This window comes from Sorex araneus, chromosome 6 (assembly GCF_027595985.1).
Source record: "Sorex araneus isolate mSorAra2 chromosome 6, mSorAra2.pri, whole genome shotgun sequence".
NCBI lineage: Eukaryota > Metazoa > Chordata > Mammalia > Eulipotyphla > Soricidae > Sorex > Sorex araneus.
In genome coordinates this window covers 44,519,392-44,539,080 of record NC_073307.1, presented here as the reverse complement: position 1 = coordinate 44,539,080, position 19,689 = coordinate 44,519,392, and positions in this window count along the sequence as shown.

Below are 19,689 nucleotides of genomic sequence, written 5' to 3'. Positions count from 1 at the left end.
TAACAAGACTGAGCTGGGCTTATAACACTGGTTTTATTTCTCCAAGACAAGAGGTAAATAAACCTTCCAACTGGAGAAACCAAGACCACTGTTCACTCAGTTCTGGGGGACAGGATTCTCAAAGTGACGCAGAACCTAGAGGCTTTCCATTATTGGGGCAGGTCTAAACCCTGCACAAGGCTTCTGTTTGGTATCTTGTCCTGAGTGGTGGGTGAAAGTGGCCAGGAAGTAAAAAGCATTTCTCAGTTTCACACACCCCCCCCCTCGTGCCCCCATGACTCTCAGCCTGGCTGGAAAAGGCTTTTTGCTGTGGAGACTAAGTAAATGATAAGATAACAAAATATATTAATTGTTGTAACAATATAAAATAATAGTAACTAATAGTAATATCACCATATTTATTTAAAAATTATTGGGTATTTTGTTTGTTTTTAAAAAGTGGCGCTGACTTTATAATAGTAAGATGAGGGACAGGAATATTAAGTACCGTCCACCACTTTTTCCAGTAAGTATTTTGGGCAGCAGGTGTTGGAAACATAGCAGCACTCAAAATAACCAAGGTCCCTGGGGTTCTGGAACTCATATTATAGTTGGCAAGGTGGACCGATAAAAAGCACAAGGTAATTTGTTACATACACCAGAGTTCTTTGGCTTTCCAGAAAGAAAAATTTACAAGAGATGGTCTCTTTTTCCCAGAAAAAGATTACTGGGCAGGGGGAAGGGGGCGGAGAAGTTTGTGAAAGGATGATAAACGGGGCTTGTGCCTGAGCTCCAGGGAGGTGGCACAGGATGAAGTGCAGTGGCCGCTTTCCCAAAGGGAGGTTGGTCAGGGGCTTTAAGCTCTTGAGAGCATCATTCCCGTTCAGCAGAACCCTGTCTGTTGCCAGGAGACGCATACAATAGGCTCTAGCAACTCATCTGCGCATGTCTGATTGGGGTCCACTGTGGCAAAGGCACTTCAGGCAGAGCGGAGCTTCTGGAGCCCAGCGCACACAGCCGAGCTGCTCATTACCGTCATCCCAGCTGCATAATACCGTCCAAGGACAGGGCTGGGAACTTTCCCCCTCAATAGCTAGGGGGGGATTTGTCTTAAAATAAAAAAAGAAACAGAAAAATTCTGATAGGCTTGTAAGATTTCCCCGTGGAGTTTGTAGAATGGGCTTGTTTTGCCTGAAGTCAAGTTCTCAGGAATTTACAGGTTGATCTACTTGATTGGGGTGAGGGGTCGGGTCCAGTCCTCATTCTATCTTGATTTCAAACGGTGACAAGTGCTATAAAGAACATTAAATGTGCTAATGTGGTAGTGACTGAGTCAGGGGATGAAGGAGACAATATAAGATGGTTGTTCTGTCTAAAAAAAAAAAAACTGTCATTGAGGTGAGACCCAAATAATGAATAGAAACCAGGTCCAAAAGACTCATTGGAATGGTGTTTAGGTTCAGAGAAAAGTGAGTAGGGAGGCTCTGAAGCAGAAGCTCTAGGGAAGGAAGGAGAGAGGATGGGAGGGAGGGAAGGAAGGTGGGGGGGAATAAAGGGGAGGAAGGGAGGAAGGAAGGAAGGAAGGAGGAAGGAAGGAAGGAAGGAAGGAAGGAAGGAAGGAAGGAAGGAAGGAAGGAAGGAAGGAAGGAAGGAAGGAAGGAAGGAAGGAAGGAAGGAAGGAAGGAAGGAAGGAAGGAAGGAAGGAAGGAAGGAAGGAAGGAAGGAAGGAAGGAAGGAAGGAAGGAAGGAAGGAAGGCCAAGGGTGGGCAGGATGGCCTGGGGTGATCTTAGTGGTAAAAGGAGCCAGGAGTATATGAGGAGGTTGTCACATAATTGTCTTTCATTCTGGGAACAGTGGGAAGTTACAGAGAAATTTGTCAGAGAATATCTCGATGTTTTAAGAATCTATGGTGGGATAAGGAATGACAAGCAGACAAAAACCTAGGGGATTTCACTTACTGGAGAACTTAACCCTCTTTAGATCTGTAGTGTGAAAACAGAGCTTGGCCTGAAACTCATTTTTGCTATTGGTTTTGCTTCCAACTAAAGGTGTTCATTCCTCACTTCTCATGGGAAAAAAAAATTAATGGCCCTTGCATGCTGGAGCTCAATGTAGTATTTTTGCCCTGAAACATAATAGGAAATTGCCAAATTTTAGTTTTTGTCATTGGCTGAGCTGCTGGTGGGGAGTGTGAGGAGCCAACGGGTGGGGAGTAGTGGGCAGACAAAGCATGAGTGCCAACGCCACATGACTGGCCCACCAGAGCTTGCTGGTGAAGTGCCATGGGAGGTCAGGACTAACGAAACTGCAGGAACTACTGCACCAAGCAAACCCTCTGATCCTGCCAGCCCATATGAATTCCTCAAACGAGGACAGACATTAAACTGCACCTGAGCCCCACTTGATCTGCATGGCATGGGAACTGTTCCCTACCACCCAAATGTTCAGGGAGTCATGGTTCAGGCTGAGGAAAGGTTAGGTTCTTCATGGAGACAGGAAAATCAGTCCTGACCTCTGTCCAGGTTTCCCAAGTTTTCTATCAATTCTCACAGAAAAGGATTTTTAAGAGAAGAAAAACAATGAATAAAAAAACTTTTACTTGAAAAGGTAGGGGTAGGGACAAGAGAGATAATAGAGCAGATAAAGTGTTTGCCTTGACCATGCATACCTGACCTGGGTTTGATGCCCAGTACCAAATATGATCCTCTGAGCATGAACAGGGTTGATCCCTGAGTACAAAGCAAGGGGTAAGCTCTGGGAAATATGAGGTATGGCTCAGAAACCCATGGTAAAGGAATGGTGGGGATCCAGGAGATCATACAGTGGCAAGGGTCCTGGTTTGGTTCCCAGAATCTCACAAGCCCTTAAGCATTGCTGGGTGTATCCCGGGAGGCCTTAACACCACCAGGTGGCCGGGGTATCCCTGGCACTATGGGACCAAGTAGCATCACATTCTCAGGCCCTTGCAGTGAACCAATGGCTAACCAGACTGAGAATCACTAGTGAGGCACTGATTTCCTGCGTACTGCTTGCAAATCACCTCTCACAGCAAATAAATAAGGAGTGGGGGCGGGGGGAAGAAAAACATTCAAGTGAGAATGTGGGCTACTCTAGAGAGAGAACTGAAGGGATGATCCCATAAAGTAAAGAAATTACACACCCCAAATTGAAATGTGGGCGACTCCGAAGAGAGTACACTGTAAATAAAGGGGTAAAAAGAGTCACATCTAGAGTAGCAGAGTGTAGGTGACCCCAGAGTGGAATATACCTAGTTTGTTTTATGAAAAAAATTTTTCAGGAATCACTCTGGCGGTGCTCAAAGGAGCATTTGTGATACCAGAAATGTAACTGGGGCTGGCTATATGCAAGGCAAAAATATCATTCTGGCCTGCAAGGCTGGTTTTATAGGTTTTTTTTTTTTGCAAGTTTCCCTGACTTGGGACTTTCTGTGCAGAAAAGACTTCATTGCCAAGGGGTTACCCAGGATAAAGGGCAAACACACTACCGACTCTACCAGATGGTCTCCGTTCACTTTTCTCAGGCAGTTTGTTTTGGCTGAAGTACCTCTTTGCCCACAGCCATCCTGCCTTCTCCATTTGGGCTGGTGCACTCAGTTTGGAGCTGGGGGCTGGCAGCAGGAACTCCTTTTTGAATCACATCTTGATTGCATATGAATTCCTCAAACTCACAGTCAAGGGACAATCTCAATATCAGACTATCACCTTCAAGTGAAAATCCATCTTGAAGGCAGGGATGAGATCACTTAATCTTAGGAGACTCTAGAATTAACAATATCCTTGCAATAGGTATCACTGAGAACATAGATCTATTTTGTTCTTTCCTATGCATGGCATTCCCATAATTTGTTAGCATTTTTTACTATTGAAGCCTTTGTTACCTATTGTTTCAGTCATGAGTCTTCTGATCACAATTTAAAGCATTTCCCAAATGATGACACAAGCCATTGCTCTGAGTGTGCTTCACATCCCCCATTTATCAAAAAGCAATCGATTTCAATGCTGACAGAGTTATACAAGTGATATTCAAGTAATAATGATTTCAAATATTAGTACCTTTTTTCCAAAGAAAATTCCTGGTGATTTTCTACAATGTATACATGTTTTAGAGTTGATAGTCTTATTTTTTATTAGTCTGTGATTCATATAAAGTGCACCTTTTCATAAGAAGTAAACTGAGTGTGTTTTCTTTTTTTTGTTTGTTTGTTTTTTTCTTTTGCTTTTTGGGTTTCACCTAGGGATGCTCAGGGGTTACTCCTGGCTCTGCATTCAGGAATTACTCCTGGTGGTGCTTGGGGAACGATATGGGATGCTGGGGATCAAACCCGTGTCAGCTGCAAGCAAGGCAAATGCCCTACCCGCTGTACTATGGCTCCAGACCCCTGAGTGTGTTTTTCATAAGTAACTGGTAAAATGTTCAAGAAACACTATCATAAAAATATTAGTAAGTCAGCACTTCAGTTATACCAGTGATATGAGTGAGGGGTATAGCCATATACCCAAAACAAATTAAACATAACTGAAAACATTATATCTAAGTGAAAACCACTGGAACTTTGTAATGTGCCTTCAAGACAGGCAGAGATGAAGTAGGGGATGGGATGGGGAGGGAATCTGGGAACACTAGTGAAGGGAAGTTGACACTGGTGGTAGGGTTGGTGTTAAATTATTGTATGTCTAAAACTCAACTATCAATAATTTTGTAAATACTGGGTCTTTAATAAAAATCAAAAAAGGAAAAAAGAAACACACAATTAGTAACTCAAATCAATGTATGAACTAAAGCTGATAAAATAATTTATTAATTTAATCTAAGAAAATAAAACTAAATCCCAAGCATATTTCTTTTAATATAAGGTGATTTACACTTTGAGTCTCTTACAAAAACTTGAGATCATTGGGAAGAACTAATTTACCATATACAAAATGGTCTGAATTTGTTTACCAAAAGAGTAGCACTTTCCATTATTTTATGTGTGTGTGTGTGTTTTGTGTTGCTGGAGATGGAACCCATGACCTCCTTCATGTCGGGGTGGTGGAGGGGTCACACTTGGTGGTGGTTAGGGCTTACTCTCGGCTCTATGTTCAAGGATCACTTCTGAAATTGTTCAGAGGGCCATATGGAATGCTGGGGATCAAATAGGGTCAAAACACAAGGGCCAGAAATATTGCTCCATAGTTGAAAGCCTGTCATGTGAGCTAGGAGAGAAAGCAGCTGGAATAGAGATCATTAAGTCAATGATGGTTGGAGGGATCGTTTGGGATGGGAGATGTGTGCTGAAAGTAGATAAAGGACCAAACGTGATAGCCTCTCCGTATTTATATAGCAAACCATAATGCTTAAAAGTAGAGAGAGAGTATGGGGGATATTGCCTGCCATAGAGGCAGGGGGAGGGCTGGGATGCGAGGGAAGTGATGCTAGGGACATTGGTGGTGGAAAATATGTACTGGTGGAGGGATGGGTTTGATCGTTGTATGACTGAAACTCAAACATTAAAGTTTTATAACTATATCTCATGGTGATTCAATTAAAAAAAACTGTCGGTAATATGTAAGGCAAGCATATTACCAACTTACTATCATTCTGGTCTACATATAGCCTTATTTTGATTTAACTTTTCTGTTCTCCATTCTAAAAAAAAAAGAGGTGAAACAACAATTTTTCCTTACAGGCTGTTGTGAGAATTGAGTCAATGATTTACATTCAGCATGAAATCTGACAGAGAATGAATGCTAAGTAAATGTTAGCTATTATGCTGCAGAAAGCTCAGGAAAAAAATAGACTGTCAACCTACCACCCAGATGATTATTACTAGTGCTTAATATTTGATAAGTTTCATATACTTCTTTCAAAAGAGTTTAAAATGGCCACCAGAACCCTATCTATTGAGAGTCTCCTAGTTGTAGAGATAAGTCTTCACCGAACATTGTAGACAAAGTTCTACTGACATAGTAGCAAAATAGTGGAAAAGAAAATCATAAGAAGTAAATTTCCTCTAAAACTTGACAAATGTGAACAGTTAAAACTTGTTACTCCTAATTAAAATATATGTCCACATGATGTTAATGAATTCAATTATGCCAAAGATTCGATATGCCAACATCAGTAACAATGATAGGTCTCATTCCCCTGAACCCTGAAAGAGGCTCCAATGCAGCACCGTTGGGAAGGATGAGTAAAGAGAGGCTTCTAAAATCTCAGGGCTAGGATGAATGGAGACATTACTGGTGCCCGCTCAAGCAAATCAATGAACAACTAGACAGTCATGACAGTGATACAGTGATGTTAATGAACAAATAGGTGAATGTATGATTTGAAAATTTAGATTCATAGCATATTGAAATTTGAAGAAAAACTGGATAATCATTTCTAATCTCCCCCATTAAAAATTTAGCTTTTAAAATAGAGGTCCCACTCAGAGAAGCTGCGTGTGGAGTGGGGGACTGGTGGCTGGGGCCACTCTGGCGCTTGACCTGGGGTGGCAATGCTGAAGGAGGGCTGGCGTGCGGTGCTGAGATCAAACCAAGGGCCTCACCATGCCAGGAGTGTGCTCCACCTCTTTAAGCCACGTTCTAACGTCCCCCATTTTATAGATGGAGAAGTTGAGGTCTCACAGGGAAAAGAACCATAGCCAAAGCACTTCCATGCACCACAACATGAATTCTCTGCAGCTGAGGCATCCCGGTGAGAGTCCAGTGTTTCCTTCTTGTGTTTCCTTTCCAGTTCCAAAGCCACAGTTAGTGCAGGTGGTGCTGCATGCTTCGGGTGAGTAGGTATGCCCTGCAGAGCACATGCCAATAGTTTGTTTCTCTGGAAAAGATGGAAATGAGGGTCATGATCCAGAGACACACAGAAGAATCTCCGAACTGAGCAGCTCGCTGCAGAGACTTATCCAGACCCTAAAATTCCAGGATGAATAAATAAAATTAACATTCTGAATTTTAAAAAGTAACATGGAGTTCATGCCCAATCCAATCAGTTTAATCCATGGCTTAAAAAAAGGACTTCATGATTCACTGGGTCCTCTAATGCCATTGTTAGTAAATGAAAAGATATATGAGATAAACCCCAAAGGTAAACACTCTAGTGATGGAGTAATGTTCATATATGGGGAGTCTAATTGTTTTTACTTATTTCTTCCTCTGGTGGCCACGCCTGGCAGTGTATTGGGTCAAGTCCCAGCTATGTGCTCTGGGGGAGTCAATCCTTTGTGGTGCTCAGGGAAATCTGTAATGCCTAGGATTGAACCGGGGACTCCTATATGCAGAACATGAGCTTCCAGCTCTATAAGCCATCTCTGTAGCCCATATGTGGTGCTTTTACAGTGAGCCCTGACTCAGGTAGCTGGATATGAAGCCTAGCTCTGGAATTATCAGTTGTGTGCTCTTGAGCAAATCTTTCAGTCTTAACACATTTAAAATTAAAGGTTCTACATCAGAGAGATGTTTCAAGACTTAGATAATATAATGCTTACTCATAGTTAGCTCAAGGACCTGCACTCAGCTGTAGTCAACTCCTGTTACTTCTTCAAAAAGCTTACCTAAACTTGATGGCATCCTGGCTTTGCCTTCCTTACTTCCCTTTACCTACATGGCCTTCTATTCTAATGCTAAATCCTATGTCAGTTTTCTTCCCACAGGTATCAGAATGTACAGAATTCTTTGAATTCTCTCTAACCCCATTGGTGCTCTTCTAGTTTGTAGTATGTCATCGTTTCTTCTGTAGATATTGTTGCAATTTCCATTGGTTTTCTTTTCTTGATCATCGTCAGTAAGTTTCTCACTCTGCGTCCACACTAATGTCTCTAGTGTGCTCATGTACATTTTGCCTCTCTACAGTCTTCACTGGAATTCATTGTTCTTGGGATTCTTCAGCCTTATTCACTATTTCCCTTCATGTACTCTGTGCTTTACATTTCTTCTAGTGCTGTGTTTCCACGCTTCTAGCACCACACACATGCTCTCCCCTTTGTCACAAATATGATTCACCTCCTTTCCCCCCTTGCACACTCCTACTAATCATTCAGATTTAGTTTCATATTCTATTTAGATTTCTTTAACTCTGAATTCTAAGTTCAGTGGTCCTTAGTAGGTATACCAGATATTATCTATCATAGAGCTTTCCAATGCTTTATAATTCCCTTATTTCTTACCTATTTTGTCTACAAAACATCAATAGCTTATACTAGCTACTAGAATTCCTTGTTCACAGCTATAGTTTTATAAGCACCATTAAATGTCAAGCACATTTGTTAAAGGCACATATTGCCTTTAACAAACACTTATTACAGACTGTATCAATAAATACCAGGTATCCAGTGAGCAATGACCAATAAGGGGAGACACTAAGAAAATTCATTTTAGTGGTAAGAATGATCCTTAATGGAAAGTTCAAATTTCCATCAGCAAACCTAGTTGATGGGTTTCCTTACATATAAATGATCACCTATAAAATAGAACTGCCATTTTTTCAATATGTGAAAATTAAAAAATGTTTCATAGCACTTACACACCTGTGAGAAAGTGAGATGAAGAAATAGAGCTATGCAGAATTCTTTAGAATTTAGTCTGCCTTACTTATAACCAAGTATTACTCTTATTATGCTGATGATTACATGGAATGATCATGAAACCATCATTCCAACCCTGGTCACTGACACCATATTGCTCTCAGTGATGCATTCTTCCATGGTACATTAGTGATACTGGACAAAATATTTGTCAAAAACTCATGAAATGGAGTAAGAGTAGTGCTACCATCATCCAGTGGGTGGAATCCAGGTATGCTGCTAAAGATTTCCATCTCCCAGGAAGGACCAGCCCTCCACCTCTTCCCAGCTAATCTATGTCGATGGTGCTCAGGCCAAGGCATCCTGCTGTCAAGCAAAGTGCACAGTCTAAGCAACAGAGAGGAACATTAGTACGGGACCTCTCCAGAGTGAAAGACACTAAAGAGTATATTGCCTTGTTTAGAGGGGCAGAATCTGTATTAAAAATAAAATCTTTTGCAGTCCAAAGAGAACTCTTCTGCAGGCTGTCATATGCCTCGAGCATCATACTGATGACTTGCTGAATGAGCAAATCTTGCACCTTATCTCAGGAAAAATAAATTGGTGGAGAGGACAAAGGATAGTCCAGGCAGTAGGTCCTTGCTTTGCATGCACTTGACCTGGTCTCCTGAGCCTGCCAGGAGTGATCCCTGAGCACCCCTGGATTTGGCTCTAAACCAAAACAAAGCAAGAACAAGAGGCAGAACATTGTCCCCTTCTCCCTCTTTAGTAAGAAAGACTCTACGTCTTTTGAGAATCAAGAGAAAACTTGGGTTATAATTTTTTTTCCAGAGAAGACATTAAATTTGGTCACTCCCAGGCCTTATGTGTTTAAAAAGTGGCCTAAGAGATAAAAAACTAAGGTGTTGCCACATGAACTCATGTTCTGGGTTGTAAAACCCTCAGGGTTTCCCTCTGTTCAGAAGGAAATAGTGCAACCTGGTGCTGAGGAGAAACCCAAAGTAGATCATCTAAGAAATCCTTAGAAGACACAGCATTATCAGCTCAGTTTGTTGATTCCTTTCCACATTTTTCATGCAATTAAAATCCTAGATGTGCAGGAAGAAGGCAGCTGAGACCTTTGGAGAAACTGGAAACTCATTCTGCATTTCCTTTGGAATGCTTTCTTGTAGAGGCTTTGAGGCTTCTGCTGAAGAACAGAGCTGTTCTTTGTCCAGATCCAAGGAGGGCGGCTGAAGTCCATTATTTTCCAATGAAAGCTAATTACCATATAGCCCAAATATAGTTGGAATTGACCTTATATACTTAAAATGTAGTTTTATTTTTGCTTTTAGCCAGGAATCAAAGCCAGTCCTCAGATAGAATTTTAATTTGTTCCATTAATTTGGAATAAATAGAAGCAAGATTAGATTTGAGGTTTGATTAGCTACAGAGAAAAAAATAAATGTAAGAAAAATATCTTTATCAATTAGCAGTAAAAGATCGGATAAGGTATTATTGCTTATTACTTCATATGCTTCCCTTAAGAGTATTCTTCTTCTTTTTTTTTTCTTTTTGGGTCACATGCGGCAATGCACAGGGGTTATTCCTGGCTTTTCACTCAGGAATTACTCCTGGCGGTGCTTGGGGGACCATATGGGATGCTGGGAATCGGACCCGGGTTGGCTGCATGCAAGGCAAAGGCCTTACCCACTGTACTATCACTGCAGTCCCCCTTAAGAGTATTCTTAGTGCTAGGACATAGTATGGTGGAAAAGAAAATTCATTCTAGTGGTAAGAATGATCTTTAATGGAAAGTTCAAATTTCCATCAGCAAACCTAGTTGTTGGGTTTCCTTTAAATTTAAATGATCATTTATAAAATAGAACTGCCATTTTTTCAATATGTGGATATTTTAAAAAGTTTCATAGGACTTACACACCGGTGAGAAAGTGAGATGAAGAACTAGAGCTATGCATAACTAATCTCTGGTATCATGTATAATCTCCCAAGCACCACCAGGAGTGATTCCTGAGCACAGATCCAGGAGTAAACCTTGACAGTTGGGGTATGCCACCCTGTTCCTTAAATGGATATTCTTCCCACTCAGATGTTTATAGATTCAAATTCTTCCTGTCCTTCAAAATCTATCTCAAATGCTATGGCTTCCAGGAAGTCCTCTTGAATCTGATCTAATGTCCTAGAGGTTCGAGTGCTTCCTGGTCTGAACTCTGTTACTATCTTACGGCCCTTCTCTAATTTGTACTACAGTTTCATTTCAGGTCTTTTTTATTTTTGACTCCTCTACTTACTCTGTGTCTTTTGCATTCCTCTAACCCCACAGTTCTTGGTGACAGGTATTGGAAATAGTCAATCTCCAATGTGTATTGGATATCTAGAAACATTGATGGGTGGATATGTGGATTTGGTTAGTTTTCCACCCACATGAGTATGCTCACCATAAGCAAAACTTTTCTTTAAAATAGAGTGAACTTGACTGTCCAGTTCAAATGTCCATGAGCTCTGAATGGGAGCAGAGGTCCAGGCTAATTCTAGGTGCTCTGCACTGCACTGTAGAGGTCAGAATCCTCTCACTGAGGGCAGCAGTGTAGACTCCTAATAGTCCACAGTGGATGAGGAGACTTCTCTGGAATTTAAGCTTCAATTGGCAAATTATTTCATCTTACTTTTATTTTTCATTGAGCAACTGTGAATCACAAAGTTATTCATGATAGCATTTCAGGCATACAGTGTTCTATTGACTGATATTCAGTCCCTTCACCAGTTTAATCCCAATGTCCTCATTTATAAACTGTCACTGTCACTGTCACTGTCATCCCGTTGTTCATCAATTTGCTTGAACGGGTATCAGTAATGTCTCCATTGTGAGACTTGTTGTTACTCTTTTTGGCATATCAAATATGCCACGGGTAGCTTGCCAGGCTCTACCGTGAGGGCAAGATACTCTCGGTAGCTTGCTGGGCTTTCTGAGAGGGGCGGAGGAATCGAACCTGGGTCAGCCGTGTGCAAGGCAAATGCCCTACCTGCTGTGCTATCGCTCTAGCCCATTTATAAACACATAAAATAATACTACTTTTACTCTCTTCCATCTTCAAAGTTTTCTTTAATTTTTTCCTTAACTGTCCACCTTATACCTGCTTAGTTTCCTGCCCAGAGACATGGAGGGGCTGTCAGTTCTGATTGCCACCTCAAATCTGAATCTAAGCTCTGCTCACTCTCACGGGGGTGGGGGGAGGGACAAGAGTGAGCAGGACAACATGATTGAGCCTCTGCCAACCTTGTGGTAAAGCAGAGAAACATTAGTCAATGTTTACTGCTCTAAATTATTAAATAAACTACAAGAGGAAATTTCAGTGGTTCTAGTTGCCACCTGCAGTAAGATAGATGTCGATCTATATGAATTCTTTGTCAGGAATTTGTCTGTCAGGCTACAACTGAAATGTCACTTCCTACAAGAAGACCTCAATGACTATTCAAACTAGACCATCACCACTCTATTATGCCAAATTTCATTTTCTGTAGTCTACTCTTTACCATCTGAAATGACTTCGTTTTTGCAATCTGTTCTTATTTGTTGTTTGTCTCCTTCTTTTGGACTATAAACTCAATGAATTAAACCTTATTCCTTACTCTTATTACTTAGGGTTGTATCTCCAGTATCTAGCATTTAATAATTACTAAATGTATGATATTGTATGACTGTATGAATGAGCTAACGGAAGAGAGGTTCCTCTTTCTTCCAGATAAGAATATACCAAGTTGTGAATTTTACCCACAGGGGGTGCAAGGTGGGGTTGGTGAATGGAGGTGAAGGAGCGGGGATGGCAAGGAATTAAAATTCTTTTAGAACTCTTCTTGTTCAGCCCAACAGTTCAATCCAACATCTGCTTCTCGAATTATTATTAAGCACTTATTATTAAGTCCTACTGTCACTGTCATTAAAAAAAATTAAGTCCTACACTCATGACTCATCAGACAAATTCTAAGTTCTGCCCTTCTGCCCATTTAGAGTCCAGTCAGGGGAGTTAGATACTCAACAATTATCAAAGTAATTGAATAGCATTTACTTGCTGTCATGCAGAATTCTAAGTACAATAAGTCTTCATTTAACAATGTGGATAGCTACTTGGAAACTGTGAGCTAAGTGAAACCATGCTTAATAACACCAGTTCAATTATGGGCTAGTTGATATATATATGCATATATATACATATATATATATATAAAATCCCATCAACAGCTAAGATCCAGAGACTATATAAAACAAAGCTTCCGGAAGCGTGTGGCAGTCTAGCCCACTGATGTGCCTAAAGCAGCACACATGTGTTTGGTTTTAACATACTTGCTTGTATTCTCTGATATACATTTCTCCATCCCTCTCGAAGAGCCCGGCAAGCTGCCGAGAGTATCCTGCCCGCACAGGAAGAGCCTGGCAAACTCTCTGTGGTATATTCAATATGCCAAATACAGTAACAATAACAGGTCTCATTCCCCTGACCATGAAAGAGCCTCCAATTATTGGAAAAGACGAATAAGGAGAGGCTGCTAAAAATCTCAGGCTGGGACGAATGGAGACGTTACTGGTGCCTGCTCGAGCAAATCGATGAACAATGGATGACAGTGATACAGTGATATAATATATATATATATATATAGAGAGAGAGAGAGAGAGATGAAAAGAATTTGGTCTATGGCATGTTTTTGGTTTTAGTTATAAAAGTTTCACCAAATTTCTAAATAAAGCCCCAGACACTTCTAATATTAAACAAAAATTTGTATTCATCTGTTTATTTTCCAGACCTCTTAAACCAGGTCAGGGATCTGGGTAGCTGTGTTGCCTATCCCAGGATAAGAGACAAAGCAGAAACCCATGGTAATCGGCAACATTCCCTGCAATGTCATGTCTTTTTTCTTCTTATCTCTCATCTCATCTCCATTTCATGCCACACATACACACAAACACAAACACAAATACACACACACACATTGGGATGTCTATTATCCTACAGTCAAATCATTGGGAAAAGGAAGGAAAGAAAGACATTGGGACATAAAACACGAAAGAGCCACAGAGACCATGGTCCAAGCTAGACACACAGTATAACAAAATGACATTATTCAAGGACCTCCTGCTGTGCTTTAATGAGTGCTCTCAGGTAACCTCCCCTCAGTCCTGAATTTTAGGAAGAATAACTGTACTTGAGAAGAGAGCAGGGCTTGTTTTATTTACTGTTGATTTCTTTTGTACCACCCCAACCCCAGCATAAGTTGATGCTTGATATAGATGCTCAATAATGAATGAGTGTATTGAAAGGGTGCATATTTCTGAATCTATAGCAGGGCTATAGATACTGCTATAGATTTTACCTGGTTTGGGACATTAAGTAACCACTCCCTGAATATGTAACATTTTATTTCAGTTTTGAAGAATGAATAAGAATTTGTTTTGTTATGACTTGAGAGTGAAAACCTGAGCAGTTTCATCCTAACTAATCCGAGATAAGCTCATTTCCCTATCTTGAGATTTCTTTGTCCTAGCAAAATGAAAAATTAAAATGATGTAACTTTTTTCCCTAGGAAAGTAGTGCTAAAACAGAATTATCAGTGATTTTTCTCCCTATGACCTGGGCTTCAATGAGAGAAGACAAGAGTAGTAGCAGAGGCTGTTGGGAGAATCCATGTCTCTTAGCCCCAGGTTTGCTTGCAAAGGGGGACTCTGCAGACTCAAGTCTGACCTCTCAGGTTTTGAGCTCCCAGGAAGCTACTGAAATGAAAGTTGAGAGCAGCCTACTCCATGGTGCAGAACTCAAGAAGCCCCCATTTTTTAAAAATTTTTTATTAGAGAATCACTGTGATGTACAGTTACAAACTTATGAACTTTTGTGCTTGCATTTCACTCATACAGTGATCATTTATCCATCCCTCCACCAGTGCCCATTCACCACCACCAATAATCCCAGTATCCCTTCCACCACCCCTACCCCAACCCCTACCACCCCACCCTGTCTCTGTTCTCTCTCCTTTTGGGTATTGTAGTTCGCAATAGAGGTATTGAGTGGCCTTCATGTTCGGTCTATAGTCTACTTTCTGTTCACATCTTCCAACCCAAATGGGTCCTCCCAACATCCTCTACTTGGTGTTCCCTTCTCTCTCTGTGCTGCCTTTTCCCCCAGCATGAGAGGCCAGTTTCCAAGCTGTGGGGAAGACCTCCTGGTCCTTATCTCTACTACTCTTGAGTATTAGTCTCCCACTCTGTTATTTTATATTCCACAGATGAGTGTGATCTTTCTATGTCTGTCTCTCTCTTTCTGACTCATTTCACTTAACATGACACTTTCCATGTTGATCCACTTATATGCAAATTTCATGACTTCATCTTTTTAACAGCTGCATAGTATTCCATTGTGTAGATGTACCAAAGTTTCTTTAACCAGTCATCTGTTTTTGAAGAAGCCCCCAATTTATTATTTTGTTTTCTCATATGATGTCAGAACTTGACTTGCAAAAGTCATTAGGGGATGAATTTCTTATGTCTGGTCTCAGCTCACAAATAAACACATAAGCCATTTAGCTGGTTAAGACACCAGGAGCCTTCTTGCATGGCACCTAAAGTGGGTCACCGTTATCTTTCCCTCTTCCTAGCCTCCTGGTTTCCTTTTCAGAGATCTCTTTCTGCTCTGAGAGTTGCCCTTCCAGCCTTTGCCTTAGAAACTCCCCTTCACATCATGCCTTTTGTTCCCAGTGACCCTGATGTCTTCTGTGATGACTGCAGGTAACTCAAAGTTTAGATGCATGTGTGGAGGGAATGACTACTAATGAACCATTTGCTATTTCTTCCAGTAAGATGATCACTTTCTTTGCAGGAGCTTTTGGTAAATGACACCTAAAGCAAAAGCATGAATGGCTATCATTAAAATAGTGAGATTCTACCCTCAAAGAAACTTTTTGAACTTCTCTTTTCTGTCATAGTCCCTGTATCACTGTATCACTGTTATCCTGTTGTTCATCGATTTACTTGAGCAGGTGCCAGTAACGTCTCCATTCATTCCAGCCCTGAGATTTTAGCAGCCTCTCCTTACTCATTTTTTCCAATGATTGGAGGCTCTTTTCAGGTCAGGGGAATGAGACCTGTCATTGTTACTGTATTTGGCATATCGAATATGCTATAGAGAGCTTGCCAGGCTCTTCCATGCGGGGCAGGATACTCTTGGTAGCTTGCCTGGCTCTCCAGGAGGCATATATGTATATTTCCTTTTATGTTGATGTGTCACGTGGCCACATTGTGGCCATGCAGTCCAGGAATGTGAGGCTTGGCCCGAGCGTGTAGAAAGTGGCCTGGAGCATGGCAGCGGTGGGGTAGTGGAGGTTGACTGCTGGGGTTGGGCCTCTTGGGGCAGGGAGGGCTCTCACCTGCCCCCCTCTGGGACTCCGGGCCTGGAGTGTGGCACCATGATTCTGGGGGATTCATTTTATGCTCCCTTCTGGGAGGAGCAGCCTTGAGTTCTGGAGGGTGGCTCATCCAGGATTATCTCCTCATCCAGATAATCTCCTCATCGTCATAGGCCCCATGGTGTAATATTATAATCACTTATTAGTTACTATCCCCCCCAATATATACTCTATTTTTGTTTTTATTTTGTTGTGGTTGTTGTTTTCATTATTGAAGGGCCCACATCCAACTGTGCTATGTACCAGAATTTAACCCAGGGCCTGGCATATTTACCATCTCTTACACCAGTCATCTATTCTGGATCTTCATCACTCAGCCATTTGTTGGATTAAAATGGTGATTTACAATAAAGGCATTTAGAATACATTGTTACCTCAACTACTCAAGCCAATGCATTAAATTGAATACTCCCAAATATTTTAAGCCTTACTCCCAAATTAAATAAATCCAATACCAGACTCTCAACTTAAAAGTAAAAACCATGTGGATTGCTAAACCTGTTCTTTCCTCATTTACCTCCAATGGCTAGAGGGCTGTGAATGATGCTTTCTTCACAAACTCAAGTGATCCTGGTATAAAAACACTGACATGGGGTGTGGGTGGGGATGGGTAGTTTTTTGTCTGTACATAAATTATTATTGTTTATCAGTCTGTTTCCTCTTCTGTAAAATGAGGTTGTTGAGAGAATCACAGAGGGTAACGTGAGATGAAATCACACTGAAACATTTCAAATGGGGCAGGCACAAACCACTTGTATCAGAATCACTTGTCCAAGGAGATGGAGAGATCATCTAGAAGAAAAGGCACTTGCTATACATACAGCAGACCCAAGTTCTATCCCAACACATCAGGAGTGATCACTGATGACAGAATTAAGAGTATATCCCAAGCACCGTTGGGTGTGGCTTAAAAAATCAAAAACATAAAAACCACAACCCCCCCCCCCCACCGCCAAGTACCAGAATCACTTGTGCAAGGAAATGTCAGATTTGTTCTTTCTGTCCCCTGCCAGTCTGCATATGAGATATGGGTAGATAGGATACAGAGGCCTTGCACGAAACCAATCATTTTAAATTTGGATCAGAAAAGTTGTTTTCAACTGAGATCAAGGGATACTAACTGGTTTGAAGTGACCCATTTGGAACTGGGCACTGGCCTCGCTGTTCTTTTGTTTCTCTCATGGAAATAGTGCAGTTGTGTGTGTATGTGTATTTAATTCTTTCGAGTTAATTTTGGACAGCATCATCATGATCTCTGAGCACAGAGCCAGGTGTGAGTCCTAAGCACCACCAGATATGGCCCCTGAACAAAAATCCCCAACTAGAGAACCACAACAAGCATAAAAAACCCCAAAATATTAGTTGTGTAAGGGAATGAATAAAAGATTGGAACAACACTCTCATAGATATATTTTTTGTGGTGCTTCTTCATAACACAAGGGGAAAATATTAAGCATTTCTCGAAGGCTGAATTTATTATCCAAAGATACTAGGGATTTCATGAGTAAGCATGTTTCAACTTTGCATACTTAAATTTTTAATAAACAGTACTAAATGCTTTCTGAGTTACTACTAGGCACTTGGTATACTCAGAGTCACACCTTGTAGTGCTGGGAGACCAGATGCTGAGTGGGATCAAACCAGGATTGGCTGTGTGTCAGGCAGGTGCCTTAACCCCTGTACTATCTCTCCAGCCCCAAGTTAATATTTTTTGAGCACCAAATTGATAGCAGGCCCTAAGTGAAATGCTGAAGATTAAAAAAAAATGAATGAGACATTTGATATACTCTCCATTAGACATTGATATCACCCCGTCACAGTTGCTTATTATCACGACATTTCACTGTCAAGACAAGAACTCTGATGGAGGGCTCCACTGCTGCCACAAAAGTCGAACATGTGAAGTGCTTATACTGTGCTTGGCACAGTTCTGATTGGTTTAGAACCACCATTCTATTTGCCCTCACAGTATCTTCTTATTCTCAGATACGTAATGAGTCTTAGAGAGGCTAACTAAGTTGTCCAGTATCACAATGTAAGCCACTATGCAAGGCGAGCTCAGGCCCTGGCTCTCTATCTGCAGACCAGCTGCTTAATCCCAGGCACAGTTGGACAGCTGTGGGCTTGGTGTAGAGCCACGGCAGCACTGGGAGGGCCAGCAACTGCAGCGTGAGCTGGGGAGTGACAGCTTATCAAGTGCCTGTAATGTGCCAGATGCTCTGTGTGTGTGTGTGTGTGTGTGTGTGTTTTGTCTCATGTCATTAAAAACTCAAGGAAAATCTTCCTCCCTTTTACAAATGTAGAAACTAAGGTCACTGTCACTGTCATCCCGTTGCTCATTGATTTGCTCGAGCGGGCACCAGTAACATCTCTCATTGAGAGACTTCTTGCTACTGTTTTTGGCATATCCAACATGCACGGGTAGCTTGCCAGGCTCTGCCGTGTGGGCTCCATACTCTCAGTAGCTTGCCGGGCTCTCCCAGAGGGGCGGAGGAATTGAACACAGGTCAGCCGCGTGAAAGGCGAATGCCCAACAGCTGTGCTATCGCTCCAGCCCAGAAGCTAAGGTATAAAATATTTATTCATATCTACCCAGTAGGCAAATGAATGCACCATGATTGAAACTTGGGTTAGAAGCCCACATTCCTTCCTGTCTGCTTACTACTGATCAGAGGTGTGAGGTATCTTAGGAGGATACTTCTGGATAATATTACCTGCGCATACAAACCATCTAAGACTTAAATAACACACTACTTGGGATGATCCATCCTTGGCAGGTTTCTGGGTCTGAGGAAACAATGGTTAAGAGATTATCAAAGACCTAGTCGTTGGTGATCACAGTGGTCAATGGTCCAGAAAACTGAGAGGGATCATATTGGTGGAACCAACAGTCAGCTTAATTATAGGATAGAATTAACATGATAATAATAACAGCTCTGAGTCTTTGCTTTATTGGGCAAACCAACATACTTCTCCAGTGCTAAGTGCATTAAAAGAAGAGCCCATAAAAGCATAAACATTATTCTATTGTATATAATGCACATGTTTATATTGAATCTTACTTTTAAAATTCCCACTAGGGAAGTATTGGTTTTCTTTTACAGATCATTTGACTCATTTCCTTGTGCCTCCATATGTAGCACAATGGACCTTCTTCGCTCTTTCTCTTCATCGTATACAATACTGTCTTTAACAGAACTTAAAAATCCCAAATTGATGCTACAGTGACAAGACTGCCAAAGTCATTATTTCATGGTCAAAATGAAAGAAGCTGTTCCCAGTCCACCTTCCTGTCCCATTCTCTGCCCCAGTCTCTGCTCCTATCCTATCCCTGAACCTTCCCCCACCCTTTCTCTCTCATTCGCCTTCCCCCCTCATCCAAAATCTGAGATTTTTTTTTGCCAAGTTATATCATCCTTGAATTAACTTACTTTATTCCACATTTTCCATTTCCATATTTTCCTATGCCATCAGGATCTGTGGTTAGGGAAAAGGTCGATCCCCTTGGGCTGAAACTCTGCTCTTGTGTTGTGGCTTTAAATCTGTACAGCAAATAACTTACAACTCAGTAGTTGCCTTGATCTTAGTGCTGGCAGGGGGAAAAAAGCCATAGCAAAGCACAGAATCTGTCTGTATTAGCCCTCTGTCACCGACTACTCAGCCCAGCTTGTGGCTTCACCTAAATGATAAATGGTGCTATTGTTTGGGCTTTCGTATTAGGAAAAAAAAATAG